We start from the raw sequence: 19010 nt of genomic DNA, 5'->3' as shown, positions 1-19010 counted from the left end.
AAGAAAATTCAGTAGCGAGACAAGTAATCTCCTAGAGCCTGCTGTGACCAAGAGTATACCTGTGAGAAGGCTGAGCTGATGAATGAGTGTCTCAGCATGTATGGGGACAAACCACAGAGGGGAAAGCTTTGTGTCCCTCTAGCTTAGGAATCCCTGCTCTCCCGGTTCCCCCTTCAGACACAAGGAGAGTACCCACAGAGAAATAGAGAGCAGCTGTTAAAGCCAATGAGTACTGGGGCTACCAGAGTCAGAAATTTAGTGACAAAAATAGGGGGGATATTTCTTTTCATTTTGGCAACCACATACTTACAGAGATATTTCTCAGTAAAAGCCTACGTGAAGGGTAGATTGAAGAAAAGTGGAGGTGAAAGCAAGGCCCAGAGGTAAAAAGTGCAGCAGGCAGAGAGGACTTGGAGGAGGAGTTAAAGCCACATGAGGAGTGAGGGAGGCAGTGCACATACCTGGGGAGCAGTTCTTCAGCCTCTCACCTGCAAAGTTTCCTTTCACTACAGATTCTCAAGTCCTCTCCCCTGAAGAGGAAGCCTAGGCTGGAGAAGAGAAAAATTTGGCTTAAAATCCTGGGTTAGCCCCTCACTGTCTGTGGGACCCTGAGCCAGTGACTTCATAGCTCTGCGCCTTCATTTCCTCATCTGTGAAGAGGAATAACTAGAGGAGAGCTGGTCCATGAAAACACCTGCAACATTGCGTGGCACATGGCTCAATAAATGTGAGATTTTATTACATTCTTATCAACAGTCACGTCAACATAACTTCCCTTTTAAAAAAAAAGTGTTCAACACACGTCCCATCCCCTCCAGTTGTACTTAAGATTTAACAAAAACATAGGTAACTTCCTCACTTTCCCTTCCTTTGGTGAAATAAATTAAGGAGTTTTCTATATTTCTATATTTTTATTTGTATTCATCTCTTTATTCCTCTACATATAAAAAGTAAATTCTTCAAAACAATAGCATGAGCTAATGCAACAGCCTTCTAGCTAGTCTTCCTCATTCCACTCTTACCTGCCTGTGGTCCATTCTATACACAGAGCCTGAGTTATCTTTGTAAAATACTTTGTAAAAGGATATCACTCCCTCATTAGAACCTATGACACTTAGAATAAACTCAGATTCCTACCTGTGAGATCCTGCCTGACTTCTTTTCCTCATGTGAGGCTAATTTCTCTTGCAAGCTCAAAGCAAATCTTGTTTTAAAAACAGTTCAATGCTCTCAGTTTGTGTTGATGTTCAGATAACTGGTTGTTTTGGACATAACCTTTAAATAGACAGCCCTTGCCTTTTCTAACTGTCTTTTATACCCCCCCCAAGTTTTCATTACAATAGTAGTACACTGGCCTCTCAATTCCCCAGCTTATTCTGGCCTCAGGGCCTTTGCACTGGTTACTGTCTCTCCTTAGAGCTCTCCTCTCATAGCTGCTCCCAGTGACCAAGTCTTATTTCAAATATTACCTCCTTCTCCAAACTATCCCATCTAAAGAAGGATGCCCCAACAATTCTCTAGTCCCATTTAATTTTCTTTACAGCACTTGTCACTAGATGAATTTTTTATGTATTTATATGCAAGTTTATCATCTCTTTCTCCTTATCAAAGCATCGCATCATGAGAGCAGGGGTCTTGTTATACCTAGCATTGTGCCTGGAGTAAATTGTTAGCTCCCACTAGGCTTTTGTTGAACATATGAATGAATAATATGCAAATAGGGCCTACATGCTAAAAGAAGAAAAGGGAAATGTGTTTATGAGAATATATTTCGGGCGCCTGGGTGGCTCAGATGGTTAAGCGTCTGCCTTCGGTTCAGGTCATGATCTCAGGGTCCTGGGATCGAGTCCCACATCGGGCTCCCTGCTCCTTGGGAGCCTGCTTCTCCCTCTGCCTCTCTCTGTCTCTCATGAATAAATAAATAAAATCTTTAAAAAAAAAAAAAAGAATATATTTCTAACGGGTTGAATGGCTCAAAGGATATTAGGAAAATAATATCTCAGGGATTAGACCTTCAAAAATTTTCGAGAAATGTTTATATATTCAATTGATCGATGGCTTCAGTCTAGTTTCTTATGCTGGTAATTCAGGGCCTAGCCTCCTGTCAACAGTCAAATCCTTTTAGATAATCTATATAGAGAAGCGTGGGATAGAAACTCAACAAAGACAACAGTCCAGATCAGAACTGCAGATTCTAAAAAAAAGTAAGAGGACCTTTGGGGTGTTCTGTAATTCTGCCTGATAATTCTATTGCTAAGATAGTCACTCAAGCTATAACAGAATGAAACATTCATGAAAATAAAAAAATCATTTCAAAGTAACAAAAGGTCCAATGAAAGTCCTCTTTCACAGAAATAAACATATATTTAACATCATTTTAAGAGTCATTGATCTTATAAATAAAAAATTGTAGCACAAACATGGTATCTGTTTGGCAAGTTTACTTATGCATATTTCATAATTAGGCCCATGACTTCTTTTCCTCATGTGAGGCTAATTTCTCTTGCAAGCTCAAAGCAAATCTTGTTTTAAAAACAGTTCAATGCTCTCAGTTTGTGTTGATGTTCAGATAACTGGTTGTTTCGGACATAACTTTTAATTAGACAGTAATAAAGCACATGATATTAAGTGGATATTCAAATATCGATGCCATAACAAAATGCTATCTCTTTACGATTTTTAGAAAATCCTTCATCACAGATCCCCTTGATAATCTGGACACCCAACTCTGTTAATATAGCTCCACCTTCACTTTTATAGAGGCACCGGCACACTAATTGTTATTTGAGGTTTGGACCAATCCATGCTATCTGGTTTCACCTAAATTCAAAGAAGCAGTTCTCCTTCATTCAATACAACTGATGCTTACAAAACTTCCAGTGACATATTTATTCAGGTTAAACACTTCAAGTTATAAATTTCATCACATTTGCTTCAGTATCTTTTCAACAGATATCATTTCCATTCTAATATTTCCATCCAACATACTCCTTTTTCTAGAGAGTATCTCATGTAATGGGTCCTATGCTGTGTAAAGTTGAGAAATATAACATCTATGCTGTTAATTCAAATAGCTGATAACTTATTTTTCAACAGTGATGGCAGAAACCACAGTGCTAGTGCTTCTTAATGATTCTGCTTAGAAATAGCTAAGGTCACCCCTCACTTTTCATTGGCCACAGCAAGACACATAGCCAAGACTGACACTGATGGGGTGGAAAGTTTTGAAAATTAGGGTCATATGTACCTTTCTCCATTCTTTTGAATTTTTTCCCTGTTCTCCAAAATTTCTCAAAGAATATGGTAGTACTATGATCATATCATTTAGATTGTGTACTGCCTAAAATGCAATTTGTCATGATCTGGGGTTTGAATTCATCTAAAATATTTGTTATGATGAGACTCCTCTCATTGTTTATATCAATAACCTCTTAATGTAATGATCTCTCAGTGTTGTCAGCTTAAAGATCATTCTTCTTGTATAGGCAGAAGAAAAGCAGATGTGTAGTGTTTTCTTTTAAGATGATACCATCATTCTCAAGCAATGGACATATAATTTTCATCTATCTATTGCTCTGAAAATAGCACTAAAAATTGCTGCTGCTGTCTCTAGTGGTTTTTGTGAGCCTCAGCTAATCTTTGCCGTTAACTCTCTTGAAATTCTTATCCTAGTCCTTTGTATTCCCCTTAGTTATAGTTTCTCTCATGGACAATTTACATAGATATCTTCCAGCTTTATTAGACAGCTTCTCTTACCTGCAAATATGCCAGGTTTTCTACCTGCTTCCCCGTTTTCTTTCCATTGAGAATATATTAAATTGTGTGACCAGAATTTCATAATTCAGCATTCTTCATCACCATAGAATTATATTAATTTTTTGAGTCTTTTTTTGAAAATGTCTTTATTTTTTAAGAAAATATTTCATCAGCTTTTATTTGATAATCCAACTTTATTCTATCCTCACAGGTTTTTTTTTAATTTTATTTTCATCATGATAAGTGTACTCTTTAATCCCCATCCCCTCTTTTCCCCATTCCCCTACCCACGTCTCCTCTGGTAACCAACAGTTATTCTCTACAGTTAAGAGTCTGTTTCTGGGTTTCTCTCTCTCTCTCCCTTTTTCCTTTGCTCATCTGTTTTGTTTCTTAAATTCCACATATGAGTGAGATCTTATGGTATTTGTCTTTCTCTGACTGACTTATTTCACTTAACATTATACTCTCTAGCTCTATCTGTGTTGTTGCAAATGGTAAGATTTCATTCTTTTTCATGGCTGAGCAATATCCCTAATATATATATATATATATATATACACACACATACCACTTCTTCTTTATCCATTCATCTATTGAGGGACACTTGGGCTGTTTCCGTAGTTTGACTAATGTGAATGATGCTGCAATAAACATAGGGGTGCATATATCCCTTTGAATTACTGTTTTTGTATTTTTTATGTGCAATTTCTGGATCATAGTGTAGTTCTATTTTTAATTTTTTTGAGGAGGTTTATTTTTTTTGATGGCATGATTATAAGAAGCAATATAGCATAAAGGTTAAGAATTCAGTCTCTGGAGATGAAATTTGAATCTTGGTTGGGTTTGAGTTTTTTTTTTTTTTACTCATTTTTTTAAACTAAGATCAACAAATTCCTAGGTAGAAAGCAGACAAAACCCTATAGATAAGTGAAATGGAGCACAGGAGCCTGCAGCATAGAACAGAAGGGGACCACAGTGAAGGGCAGAGCCTAAATTCAATGGAACTTTGGAAAGGCTCCTAGCTCAGACTGAGCAGGTATACTGGGGGACAGTAGAAATAGGGGCTCATTGAAAGTCCTTCAATAAAATAGCTGCATTAGTTCTCTCTCTCTCACACACACACACACACATGCGTGTGCACACACACGTAACACACCCCAGGATCTCTGCATGCAGAATAAATGGAAATCCAGTGTTCGTTCCTCCAAGATAAAAACTGCGCAGGCACCTAAAGGAATTGAGTAAGCTTCCTGGGAAAAGTACAGGCTGCTAGTGTGAGCTCTGGTTTACCATACCCACTCACCCTTAGGCAAATCCTCCAGATAATAAGCTCTGCCTACATACAAAGAGCCTTTAATTCAGGGAAGAGACGTCTTGGGGAAAGAAACTGCCAAGAAAACCTGCAACCCTAACCTGGAATAATCAACCTAAACAAGAGTAAGAATAAGCCTAAATAAGAATAAGCCAGGACTACCAGACAGATGAGGAAGACTAACAGCATTAAAGAGGAAGATCAAGATAAAATCAGCTGTAGACTTCAGTAGAATATAGTGGAAGTGCAAGAAAATGAAGAAATCCATTTTTAAAAAATTCTAATTAGAATACTCAGAAGTTTTTTTTTTAAGATTTATTTATTTATTTTAGAGAGAGGGGATTGGGGGGCAGAGGGAAAGAGAAAATCTCAAGCAGACTTCCCCACCAAGTGCGGAGCCTGACGCGGGGCTTGATCCCACAACCCTGAGATCATGACCTGAGCCAAAATCAAGAGTCCAAAGCTTAATCAACTGAGCCACTCAGGCACCCCAAAATCCTCAAGAGTTTTTAAATGATGTTGTAACCTTCAAAACAAGAACAAGAATCTATAAAAATGGGATAGATCACAGTAAGAACCAGCTCTTAAAATTTTTTTAAATGCAAAATTCAAAAATTCATAAAAGAGCAGTAAAATTTTTAAAATATCATAACACAGAATGAAAAAATACAAAGAAGAAACACATGACAGAGAATATAAGAGTCACAAAGTATCAATCCACAAAGTTCAATGTTCAACCCATTGGGGGTCCAGAAGGAGAACAAAGAAAATAAAGGAAAGTAAATTTAAAAAAAAAAGGAATAAAATGCAGAAAGACACAAGCCATAACATTGAAAGGACCCCTGAATATTTTCACCATCTTATATAATATTGATTCAATAGACAAACTTAAAGTTGAGGGAATAAGAAATAAAACATACTATTATTGTAGGTGAAAAAAGTTACAACAGAAAACCTGAAAGTAATAATACAATACCAAATATTGGGAGAAATAATGGAAGAAAAGTTGAGAACTGTTTCAATAAGTTAAATCTACAACATTGACAGCAGAAGATCATCAATAATAATTAAAATTGATTAATCAAGAAATAAGTTAATAGATTATATTCACCATACTAAATATAGTAATACACATATTACTACATTTATAGAAGAAAACATTAAGAAAGTTAAAAGTGATTTTAACTAAGAAGAATGAGATTTGCAAAAGAGAGAACAGTGTATTTTGTGACTGAATCTCTATAGTAGATTTTTTTTTTTTTTAGTGTCTCATTCTCTATTCAGGCTAGCACTTTTTTGTGCAACATAACGCCTTAGGCCTACATATACAGCAAGTAATGAATCGTGTGATGAAACAGTATGATCCACGGCCAGGCTCTATGGAAGAATGCAGACAGCCCCAGGTGGGAGAGTGGACCACTGACTGGGCTGACCTAAGGTGAACGTCATCCCTTGGGTAACTACAAAGGCATTTGAGCCTCCTTCCAAAACCCCAGGCAAGACTGTTTTCAACTTGACTGAGCTGCCAAGATTCCCATACCTAGGTAGAAATGAGACTTTTCATTGGATGCCATTCTGCCACTATCAAGCTCGCGTTTTCAGTACCTCTATTAAGCTCTGCCCTTGGGTTAGAACTTAAGAATATAAAACACGATTCTCTTGTAGTTGTTTTTGACTTCAGTAGTCCCAGCTAGTGAGTTGAAATATTTATTTCAACAAAAATGAGCACCTACTTTGTGCAAGGCACCATGGGAAATACACATGTAAACCAGACAGATTGGGTTCTCTCAGGGAGTTTAGGAACCACCGAGTGAGAGAGTTGTACGCAACTAATTGTAATACAAGACCAAACGCAAGTGAATTGGAACATAAAGGAGGAAGAGAGGGCTTTCAGTTTAGGAAGGGATCAGGAAAGTCTAAGTAAGGAACTGTCAGAAGTGAGCGGGGATCCTGGGCCTTGAGTCAACAGGATGCCTTCCAGCTAGTGCTGTTACACAGCTGCACCTTGGTACATAATCTGCGAGTGATGTTATCTGAGCTGTACCTGCCCTGGCCCAAGACAATGCCACTATCTCTAGTTTGAAGTGGCTCTGAATTTCTGCTGAGTAAATGCTACAATCATCCCAAATGCCTTGTTTACCCACACATGTGCATTTTCCTTGGAAGATATGAATTGGTAAAGTATAACGAGTACAGAAGTCAGTGTTGTAGTGTAAGCAAACCAGAACTTGTTTGCTAAATCCAAACTTCTGGGTTGTTTCTATTTTTAATAGCATTTCTCAACATGTGTTCATGTCCCTGCGTCTACATTTTACCCTCAAATCCGGAAGATTAAAGAACCAGAGAATGTTAAAATTGGAAGGGATCTCGCCTATTATTCAATATAATCCTATCATTTTACAGATGAAGAAACTAGGCCAAGATACAGTAAATGTGACTTCCCAAGGTTATGCAACCACTAAGAGGAAAGACTGGACTTAAACCAACTTTTTGAATGCAGGTCCAGCTTAATTCAGTTTTTGGCAATAGGTCTAGAATTATCAGTATTTCTGAAATAAATTCTAAATAGCTTTAAAGGGACCTAGTTTTACTGAGATTTTTTTCTACTTGGACAAAATGTACACATATTGGCTACCAAAATACAAAATATTTCTTTTCAAACTATTTTAATTAATTTTTAAATTATTTAAATTATTAAATAATTGTTAAAAATATAAATATTTTTGTTCTATTGAAGTACAGGGAAATGGTAATTAGCTAATCACCTACTACGTATAATTTTTGTTTCATCGAAGCAAAAACAGGAATTAGTTTTAAAATAGGTACTCTCTTGTTATAATTAATATTATACATCCAGAGACATCGTATTTTTAAAACAGACATTAGGATGAAGACTGTACTGTATTTGTTTATGACTATCAGCATATCATATCATAGTAACTGGCTTATAGAATATACTCGGGCGCCTGGGTGGCTCAGTTGGTTGAGCGACTATCTTCGGCTCAGGTCATGATCCTGGAGTCCCTGGATCGAGTCCCGCATCGGGCTCCCTGCTCAGCGGGGGGTCTGCTTCTCCCTCTGACCCTCCCCCCTCTCATGCTCTCTCTCAGTCTCTCAAATAAATAAATAAAATCTTAAAAAAAAGTAGAATATACTCAATAAATAGTTGAATAAGTAAATTAATATAATATTGCATTTGAATTTTCCACCAACCTTTGTAAAGCACACATTATGTCCAATATTTATATGGTAAAAATCTGACCTATAACACCATTATTTGGATGCGTTCAAAACTTTGCCTACCCTTGATTTAAAATCAATCCATCCTTTCCCAAAATGCACCCCATGATTAAAGGTCTTCCTCTAGACCCAGCTGTAAGTAAATCCTAGGTGAGACTGTGCAGAATACTGCTACTGCTTTCCTCCCTACCTTACCCCAGCCTGAGGGAGGGTTCTGGAGGTGAAGCCCACACCTGGCCCCAGACCCTGCTCCCAAGCTCAAAAGAGGACCTCTTGGCTAGTCAAGAGTTCAAATCACCAGATGCCTTCTCAGTAGTGCTCTATAAACTACTAACAGGCTAACTAGGAGACACCCTAGGAATTGTGGATGGAACTTCTCACCTGGAGGGCTGTTTGCCAAGGCATAAGATACAGAAGTACACAACAGAAAGAGAACAGAGAGAAAACTCACAAAGTTTTACCAAGAATATTAAGAACCCCACTGAGGAAGTTAAAGATGGATACTAAATATAAAAGGCATTTATTTAAGAATGAAAGCTTTTTTTAATGTTATGCATATAAACAAGAAGTTAACACAGCTCTTATTATCTTCCTCCATTTTATAGAAATAAGAAAAATGTTTTGAAAACTGATGTCACTGAGGTTTTCCAATTGTTTAAAAAACAACAAATGAAATGAGTACTTCTAATCTTTTTTGGTATGTTTATACAACGAAAAAAGGAATGTTATAATAGCCTCTAGCTTGTCTATTTTAATGTCTGCATATTTATACAACTAACTATAACAAAATATTACAAGTTTGGCTTTTTTTTTCAATTATTTGTATGTAAAGTCACTTAAGGTATAGAATGGTAGTTTCCCCTACTCTCCTAGTAAAGATACAACTAAGACCAAAATATTGAGAAAAATAAAAACATGGGATAAGAGTTAGGGAAGCTGGGTTCTTCCTACCCTGGCTTCTACCACTGAGTCACCAGTGATGTTCTAGCCATCTGCCCCCTGCCTCCCTTATCTCCAGCTGAGAAACAAAGGTCTGAAACACAGTTATGCACAGAGAAATGAGGAAAAGCTGCAAATAGTGGTTTGCAAGTCTTGATAACCTCCTTGTGAGCTTGACCATGACTCTTCAAGACCATTTGATGCCCCATGTCTCAAGTCCACCTCAGAAGGAGGCAAAAGTCAAAGGCAGGCCTTGATGCACAGAATCTGGAAACTCATCAGGATTTGGCCACACCCCAGGAAGAAAAACTTTTGCACTAACTCCAGGGGGAGAAAAATCCTGATATATCAACTTTGCACTTTTCTAACAACATAGAGCCAAGGCCCAAACATAATCTGGAAAATTTCAGCCCAAATGAAGATTTTAAGAGACTCTATCAGGGAATGAAGAAATAACAGCTTGCTCATTTTATGAGCAATGTAAGCACTGCAAGCATGTTTCCTGTTGTGAATATTCTGAGAAAACCATGCATTCTTACCTGATGGCAAGAAGAGAAAACAACTACAAGAAGGGTATAAGAAAAAGAAAAAGGAAAGCAGGATATTCAGTCACAACTGTGTGTATAGACATACATTAGCATATAGAACAATTATCTTGAATAAACGGATCATCTGTTTGGCGTTTTGGTTCTAGATGTAGCTTGGACTTTTCCAGTACTCTGGAGGTTGGATAGCTGAACTTTCCAGCAAGGTCAGGGGGATCTGTTTGCTCACTAGGTTGATCCAAGCTGGACTTACTTATTCCCGCATCCACTGTTTGCATGAAGAAATTACACTGAAAATTTTCTTCAACTACAGTAATTAAATATTTCCATTGCGCTTGTGACCTATTTTACCTGAAATGTGAACATGCCTTATTTTATTTTTTTCTAAAATATTCTTCACCTTGGCAATTTTAATTTTTTCTAAACATTTTCTTTAATGTGCTCTTCCTTATCTATTTTAATTTTTCAAATTTTTCCTTTTTTCATTTTAACTTTCTTTTCTTTTGTCATTTTCTAAGTAGTTAAAAAGGAGAAAAAAATGGAAATAAGCAGAGAAAGCCCACTGGAGTAAATGCTTTCAGCATGATTTCCCCACTGAAGTTTTCCACATGCAGGGCAGGTAAGAAGGAGATAAGGGACTGAGAGTTGTGAAAGGCCTCCCAGCTCATATTTGACTCCCAGCTCATATTTGCAAAGTTAGACCTCTGATATTACCACCCAAGGAGGCTCTATATCATCCCAGAGATATGCCACAATATTAACAGAAGACATTTATCTATGTTAGACGCGTGTCCCATGGCTGATTGTACCTCTTATAGTCTGCTATGAACAAATATTCATTCATATATATATATCTTCATATTTGTATCCTATAATTTCTCATAAATAATAAAATTAAAGTATATTGTATTTTTTCTGTGTCAAATGGGCTTATTTGTTAAATATAAGTGTATAAGAATGTTACTTCGTCTAATCTTGTTTGGACACCTCATTCTTAACTATACCTAAAGCTTCAAGAAAAGCAATAAAAAGCCTTTCCAAACTGGTCTTTATAATTTGTGACCAGCCTTTCTAAGCTGGTCACAGATTATAACAAATGTGTTATAACTCTGAACATGGCTCATGCTACAGAATTCTTTATCTCACCTTCTATTTTCCAGCAGCTCTAAACCACTTAATGTTCTCTATACATGACAAGCTCTCTCATGCTCCTGCACGTTACTCCTTCTGCCTCAAATATCAGTCCCTACTTCATTTTATTTCCCTCCCAAGAGTGATTCAGTTCAATTCCACCTTCTCTGTGTGACTTTCTCTGATAACCCCCTGCATCCATTCACCTGCCAGGCACTGTGCTAGATGTTAAGCCAGCAAAATGAAAACACTGCACCTGCCCTCTAGATGCACGCGTGACACAGTGGTCCAAAGGGGGTACTTTGGGAACATTTTGTGATAAGGGCCAGAAAGAGGGTCAGGGAAGGTTTCTTGGACGAGGTAACAGCTGAATCAAAATTTGAAAGGCATGTAGAAATTCCTTAACAGAAGAAAGAAGGAGGGGAGATCATTCAAAACAGAAACTATGATGAAGCAAGGGTGGGGAGAAAGAATGCTGATTGAGAGGTAAATATGCCATTTAAAGGAGTGCAGATTTCTTTTTTTTTTTTTCCTTGAAGGCAACATCTTTTAGAAACTGTAGAGATCAGATCAGAGAGAACAAGACTAAGGCAGTTAGGAGACTTATTTGTAAAGGAGATGATATGAGTACTTAGAATGGGAATGAAGGACATGAAAGAGAATTTGAGAATGTGAAAGAGATAGCTGCGTTAGAAGTGAAAGGCCTTCGTGATAGATTGGGTGTGGTACACAAGGGATGGAAAGTAGTCAAGAGTGAATCCCTAGTTTCTCTGCCTTCTTCCTTGGGTGGACAGTGAGACCTTCACTGAGATCAGGAATACAGGAGGAGGAACAAGAGGTGATTGGCTGAGTTTTGAATTTGTTGAACAGGAGAGGCCCGTGGAATATCCACGTTGAGAGGCAAGTGTTCATTCCTCTGTGTGCCCACTACCTGTTGCATGACCTCATATTACCATGCTGGGATTGTCTATCTTCTACCTTTAACTTTCCCTAGACAGGAAGGACTGTCCAATCTAAAAACCATCCCCTCAGGGTACCTCAATGAGCCTGTGCTCCCCATGACAGACAAGTCTCTCCCATTCTCTCTCTTTCATTAGAGCAGTGCTAACTCAGAAGAAATATCCTGTACAGGCGGAAGTCCATTACCCCTTCTGGAGAAAGCAAAAACATGCACTGAAGAAAGAAAAGCTATTTTCCCCTCTATTTTAATTCAATTTTAAATTCTATTTCCCACCCATTTTCAAAGGGACCATTGTTTCAGAAGAACTGAGTACTTTCTAAGGTAAATAAATAGAGTGAATAACAATCTTGTTTAAGATTCCAACTTATTAACAGAAAACATGTGTAGACTTAAGCATTAAAAATAAATATGCCTTTAAAGATGACCTGGGAGGCTTCTTACCTGCCAAGAACAGAGTTCAAGACCTCAGAAAGTCTGTTTTCCCAGAAACGGTAGATTATATTGCTAATGATGGCAAGGGCATTAAACCATAAGTTTTTTTTTTCTCCCTATAATTTTGGTACTATTTAGGTAAGTTTTGTAAGAGTCTGAAATAAGAGAAGTACTCTCAAGACTGATCTTGGGTTGTGAAACTTGGGTCTATGATTTCATCCTTTGGAAGAATGTTTTCAGTTCTTGCTTTTCTTTCCAGACATGTACATTTGGGATGAGCTCTTCTTATATTTGAATTATATTTTAGTGATCTTGGTTCTGTTGGTATACACAAATATAAATTCATTTTTAGAGCATTTTCTGTCATATATATTTTAGTTTAATTGAGCATTTTTTAAAGATTTTATTTTTATTTATTTTAGAGAAAAAGAGAGGGGAGGGGGGGCAGGGAGGAAGGGAGAGGGACAAGCAGACTCTGTGCTGAGCACTGAGCCCCACTTGGGACTAGATCTCATGTCCCTGAGATCATGACCTGAGCCAAAACCAAGAGTCGGCTGTTTAACAAACCGAACCACCCAGGCTCCCCTAATTGAGCATTTTTAATAAAGAGTATAGTTCTTTTTTCAATTTATTTATTTATTATTAATATATTATTATTCCAAATTAGAGGATGATTTCTAAAGGTTGTTATGAATCAACATGACAATTACCAGCAGCAGAACATCTCCAAATGGACCATAGGGAGTGGCAGACCCAGAGGCAGGTCAGCTTGTGGAAGAGAAATTGATGTTGTCTTCCATATTCATTACTTGTCTGGTTTTCATATGACGAATAAACAGATGAGTCAATTTCTCTTTTTCTAAGGGACTTTACATGATTAGGGTCAGAAACTCAGCAAAGAAAAATCTTCCCTGGTTTTATAATGGTGAGCTGATGAGATGCCGTAGTGATTCATTTTAAAGGTGCTGGCTATTTTCAAACAACTGCTGAGAGACCTTGCTGTTCCCTGAACTTGGGAGGCTGGTTCTAGCACATGCACAAATTCTGCTTGCCATATGAGCAAAAGTGAGATCATACGGGTTGATGCTGGCAGAGTCTCTGAGAGTGCAGTAATTCATGCTGTCAGTTACTATCAGCAGCAATTTGCTTCTGGATTGGTTCCTGTGAGCACTCATGTGAGTATTCTGCACAAAGGACCAGAGTGCAATATTCTCTTGGATTTCAGGGACTTAGTGCAGTTTCAACATATAATCAAAAGTGCCACGTAGTTCACCACCTCGCATTTTTTTTTAAAGAGACAGAGGCTTAAAATTGGATTCCTTTCTTCTCTCCAAAAAAGGAAGTTGATGGCGATGTGGATCTATCTTTAGAAATCTGTTGGTGCATTAAATGTCATTCCAGTATCTCTACAATAATAAAAATCAAAACTTTGCTTATTCACAAAACTTCACTTATTAGATTCAACTCACATATATGATCAACTCTTTTTTTTTTTTAAAGATTTTATTTATTTGACAGACAGAGACACAGCGAGAGAGGGAACACAAGCAGGGGGAGAGGAAGAAGCAGGCTTCCCGCAGAGCAGGGAGCCTGATGCGGGGCTTGATCCCAGCACCCTGGGACCATGACCTGAGCCAAAGGCAGATGTTTAACTGGGACACCCAGGCACCCTGATCAACTCTTTTTTTTTTTAAGATTTTATTTTTATTTATTTATTTGTCAGAGAGAGAGAGAGCACAGCAGAGGGAGGAGCAGGCAGAGGAAGAAGCAGGCTCCCTGCCGAGCAAGGAGCCCAATACAGGACTCGATCCCAGGACCCTAGGATCATGACCTGAGCCAAAGGCAGATGTTTAACTGACTGAGCCACCCAGGCATCCCTATGATCAACTTTTAATTACTATAGGGCAAATATATTGGGAAATGAAAAGTTCCCTCGAATTGTTTAGTATTGTAATAGTATATTCCGCCAAATTAAGTACAATTTCCACAAAATTCTATGTCAGAAAAGTTTGGATGCTGCAGCCCTAGCTTAAAGGCACATTGTTAAAGAATCTCTGCGGGGACACCTGGGTGGCTCAGTCGGTGAAGCACCTGACTCCTGATTTGAGCTCAGGTCATGATCTCAGGGTCCTGGGATCGAGCTCTTGCGTCTAGCTCCATGCTCAGTGTGGTCTGCTTGAGATTCTCTCTCTCTCCCTCTGCCCCTCCCCCCAAGCTTGCTCCCATTCTCTCTGAAATATGTAAATAAATAAAATCTTGAAAAGAAAATAAAGAATCTCTGCAAAACAATATAACTTCACTGAGTTCCAAATAACTTTAAGATATTAATAGCATTCTTGTTACCAATGTAGCCACTAGTCTCTTTCTATTTAATTAATATTTACTATTGAGAATCCATAGGATTCAGGGTTATGGAGCAATCCTGATCAGAAGGGGTTTAGGAGGAAGGAAAAGACACTCCCTGTGCCTGAGAAATGGTAGTTTAGTTTCACTCAGAAAAGTGAAAAATATACCCAGTCGCAAGTGTCACTGTCAACACGTATATCTTCTTTTGTATTAATCTATAATCTCTTGACTGTTTCCAGTTGAAAAATTACTTCCATATTGTATCAAGCTCAAAAATCCTCAAAACCTTGGCATCTTACTTGATTAACATTACTCAGCCATAAAAAAGGATGAGATCGTGCCATTTGCAACAATATGGATGGACCTAGAGGGTATTATGTTAAGTGAAGTCAGTCAGACTGAAAAAAACAAATACCACATGATTTCACTTATATAGGGAATCTAAAAAAAATGAATAAACAAATAAAAAGCAGAATGAGACCTATAAATACAGAGAACAGATTGATGGCTGCCAGTGGGGAGATGGGGGCGGGGCTGGGCAGAATGGGTGAAAAGAAGTGGGAGATACAAGCTTCCAGTTATGGATGAATAAGTCACATGAATAAAAGGCACAGCGTAAGGAGTATAGTTAATGATACTGTAATAGCATTGTATAGTGACAGTAGCTACACTTGTGGTGCATAATGTATAAACCTATAGAATCACTATATTGTACACCTGAAACTAATGTAACATTGTGTGTCAACTATACTCAATAAATAAATAAATAAATAAATAAATAAATAAATAAATAAATAAATAAAGTCTTTGTCAGATAACCAAAAAAAAAGGATTTCTTATGTTTATTATCTACCTTCCTCTACCTCTAGAATATAGACTGAATGAGGGAAGGGATTTCTGTTTCTTCACTGATGTATTCCCAGGGCCTGGAACAGTGCATGGTGCATGGGAGGCACTTAACAAAAATGTGTTGAATGAATGAATAGTGTCCTATTATTCAGCCTAAAGTCCTACCTCTTTAATAAGTCTTATCATTCCCTCTGTTACTGGCTTCTGCTCATTCTGCTGGCATCCTCTCTCTCATCACTTTACTTCTTGTGCTATATAATTCAGTCAAATGCAGATTGTATGCAGTTTCTTAGATGTACCATGTACTGTCTCCCTGGAGGCCTTTGCACATGTTCCTCCATTTAGAAGACTTCTCTCCTACTCCCTTTCTCCCTTCTCTGGGAAACTTCTCTTTGTTCTTCAGTCTCTTATTTCAGAGACTGGTCTCCAAAACAGAGCTAGATGGGCTTTTAGTACCCTGTGATTTCCATAGTAGCACTTACCATATGGACGGTCATTGCTATACAGCAGTGACATAACTAGCGGCATAATGATATTTGTGAAATTATCCATCAGTATTTAGGCTTCAGAGGAGCTCATAAAGAAATTAACATTATCCTCTTAGAACTGGCATAAAAATATTTTTAAAAAATAATCAGGATACACTGGAATAAAGTCACAACAGTGTGAGAAAACCATCACATCTCTAAAACTATTGAGTGGAAGCATCACTCCAGACTAATGATTAAAACATAAATAAGCAGCATCTGTGTGAAAGCTAATAGATTGTTCCATAGATAGTTGCTTCTTGCTATTTAAATCTCAGCAAAATGTCACTTCCTCAGAGGGGACATCACTGATTATCCCATGGAAAGCTACCCTGGTCATTTTCTAACCCATTGCCCTGCTTATCACCTTCCTTGCAAGTCTCTCTCTTTGATATTGTCTTAATCATTTCTGTGTTTACTAGTTTATTTTCAGTTCTCCCCTCTAAATGATAGTCCATGAAAACAGGACCTTGTGTGTCTTGTTCAGTGCTTTTTATTCCTAGAAACTAGATGAGTGCTTGCATTCTAGCAGATGTTCAATAAAAGAATTTTTTTAATGAATGTGCAACAAAGAACCTCAGAAGAAAAGCAATTACCATCTTGGCTAGTAGGATGGTTTCGGTGGCACTGGTTGCTCAGAAAAAAAGAAAACCCCTTGCATTTCACCAAAAATTTACATGTACCAGTACAAACTTACCAGTTTGCAATTAAATATTGTTCCGTCTCAGAGTAAAACTTCCTGTCCAGTAGGGCAATTTCATCCAGTTTTAGGAGAAACTATTCTTTTCATAATATGAAATTAGTAAAGCACTTTAAAAAGCAATCTTGGGGTGCCTGGCTGGCTTAGTCAGAAGAGCATGAAACTCTTGATCTCAGGGGTTGTGAGTTCAAGCCCCATGTTGGGTGTAGAGATTACTAAAATAATAATAATAATAATAAATAAACTTTAAAAAAAATTCCTTATCAATACCATTATTCCAGTGGTAATTCTTCTTGTACTTTTTTTGCAAATTGTGCAAGTTGTAGGTCATAGTACAGAACACATTTGACATTCATGCAGACTAATACCCCAGACCCTTTTTTTTTTTTAAAGATTTTACTTATTAGTTTGACAGAGAGAGACACAGCAAGAGAGGGAACACAAGCAGGGGGAGTGGGAGAGGGAGAAGCAGGCTTCCCAAGGAGCAGGGAGCCCGATGCGGGGCTCGATCCCAGCACCCTGGGATCGGGACCCGAGCCAAAGGCAGACGCTTAACGACTGAGCCACCCAGGCAGCCCACCCCCCAGACCCTTTTTAAATCCCACAACTGCAAATAACATAACACAGAATTTCTACCATTTTAGGTACTGCATTATATCCAGTATAACACCTCAATCTTATCAGTTCTGGTACAGTAGACCTTTGTCACTCTTTGTAACCACCCTGAATCTTTTGGACATTTTTCCTAAATATGAGGAATCTCAAGCTTTTTTGTCATACTTCCACAAAGTGGAAGCCAGAAACTCACTTTCCCAGACTCTAGCTGTCTATATCACTACACTACCAATAAGAAACATCCATATGCAACTTGGATTCTTAAGAGAACACTGTGAATTCATAAGCAGAAACCATCTAAAAATTCATTTTCTGGTTAATGTAGTTGGATAGGTGCCCAGGTTTGGGGGCAGCATGGTAGAAATTCTGGCATCCACTGACCAGAATCAGCAAGGGAAGTTATGGTGTCTGTGTCCAGCAATGATGGTAGTGTGGCTTTTGCTGGAGAAATCAGTAGTGTTCTTTAGGCATTGTTCCTGAAGGCATGGCCTCTAAGTCTGACTCTTTGGCTCTTCCAGAGAATCTATGAACCACATGATATCCTCTAATAAATTCCTCTTCTGCTTAAACTAACTAAAAAGAGATTTGTTATTTGCAACTTAAATAGATGAAAATATCTGAACTATTATTCTCTCTGTGTTTTTTAATTTATTCTGAAATATTTAAGACATGCACAAAGGCCATTTCTTTTTTAGCCCTAGAACTTTTTCTTACACATCCATCACTGGAGGTAGCAGTTGGCCTTCTTGCAGAAAGATGTTCATCACTTCACAAGCATAAAAGCCTATAAACTGAGATGGAAGGGCACTAGATTGGTGATGGTACTCATTAACTTGCTATGAGACTTGCTCCTACATCCCAGCTTCATGTTTGGAATTCGTACTTTAGACACACTGGATTACTACAAACCAAGTGCATTTGGGACACTAATGAATGATCTAGAATATTATGTTCAATAATCCCAGTGGTCTAGACTACAAATACAAAACCTATAATTATGTCTATTAATTTCCTAGAAATCTGAATTCATGAATGAGGATAAGAAATTTGGGCCTTGCATGATCTAGTTCTTGTCTACACTGTTCAAATCAACCCCATGATTTCCAATGCTACTCTTCAGTTAAGCTATCAGTTTTTTAAGATTTATTTATTTATTTTAGAAAGAGAGTGTGCATGAGTGGGGGGGAGGGGCAGAGGGAAAGAGAGTGAGAGGGGAAGCAGACTCCCTACTGAGTGGGGAGTCTAATGCAGGGCTTGATCTCAGGACTCTGAGGTCATGACCTGAGCCGAAAACCAAGAGTTGGACACTTACATGACTGAGCCACCAATGTGCCCCTCTTCAGTTAAGCTACCTTGATTTAAATGTTCAACAAATTTTTCTCTAAGCTTTTCAAAATAAATTCAATTATTTAAAAATACAACTCAGAAGCTTTCCCTTCTAAGAGAAGATATCTATATAGAACATTAAGTCATTTGCTTTGGTGGCCCCTGGTTAGCCTGTCAAAGTAGGAAGCTGCCTAGGACACAGAAATCAGGACATGACCTAGAGGACACACACTGCTGTAGGGATGGGCAGATGCACTGCTGTGCTAAAGCAGACTCATTCTGGCCCAAGAGAGCTGACTGTTAAATTTTCAGGAATTTTTCAAATTATTTG

General features: G+C 37.9%; 1 long non-coding RNA gene across 1 annotated transcript in view; it reads right to left on the bottom strand.

The window, feature by feature from the left end:
* LOC123860274 (uncharacterized) overlaps nucleotides 1-19010 on the bottom strand; it is a 352027-nt gene that overhangs the window by 119513 nt on the left and 213504 nt on the right. Inside the window, exon 4 of the long non-coding RNA XR_010413163.1 lies at nucleotides 462-548. This is a non-coding gene — a long non-coding RNA (uncharacterized LOC123860274). The remainder of the gene's footprint in view (nucleotides 1-461; nucleotides 549-19010) is intronic.

The sequence above is a fragment of the Mirounga angustirostris genome, unplaced genomic scaffold (assembly GCF_029215605.1).
Source record: "Mirounga angustirostris isolate CCGP_5_RB_7025 unplaced genomic scaffold, mMirAng1.0.hap1 SCAF_7, whole genome shotgun sequence".
Lineage (NCBI taxonomy): Eukaryota > Metazoa > Chordata > Mammalia > Carnivora > Phocidae > Mirounga > Mirounga angustirostris.
This window is presented reverse-complemented; position numbering and strand designations above follow the sequence as displayed.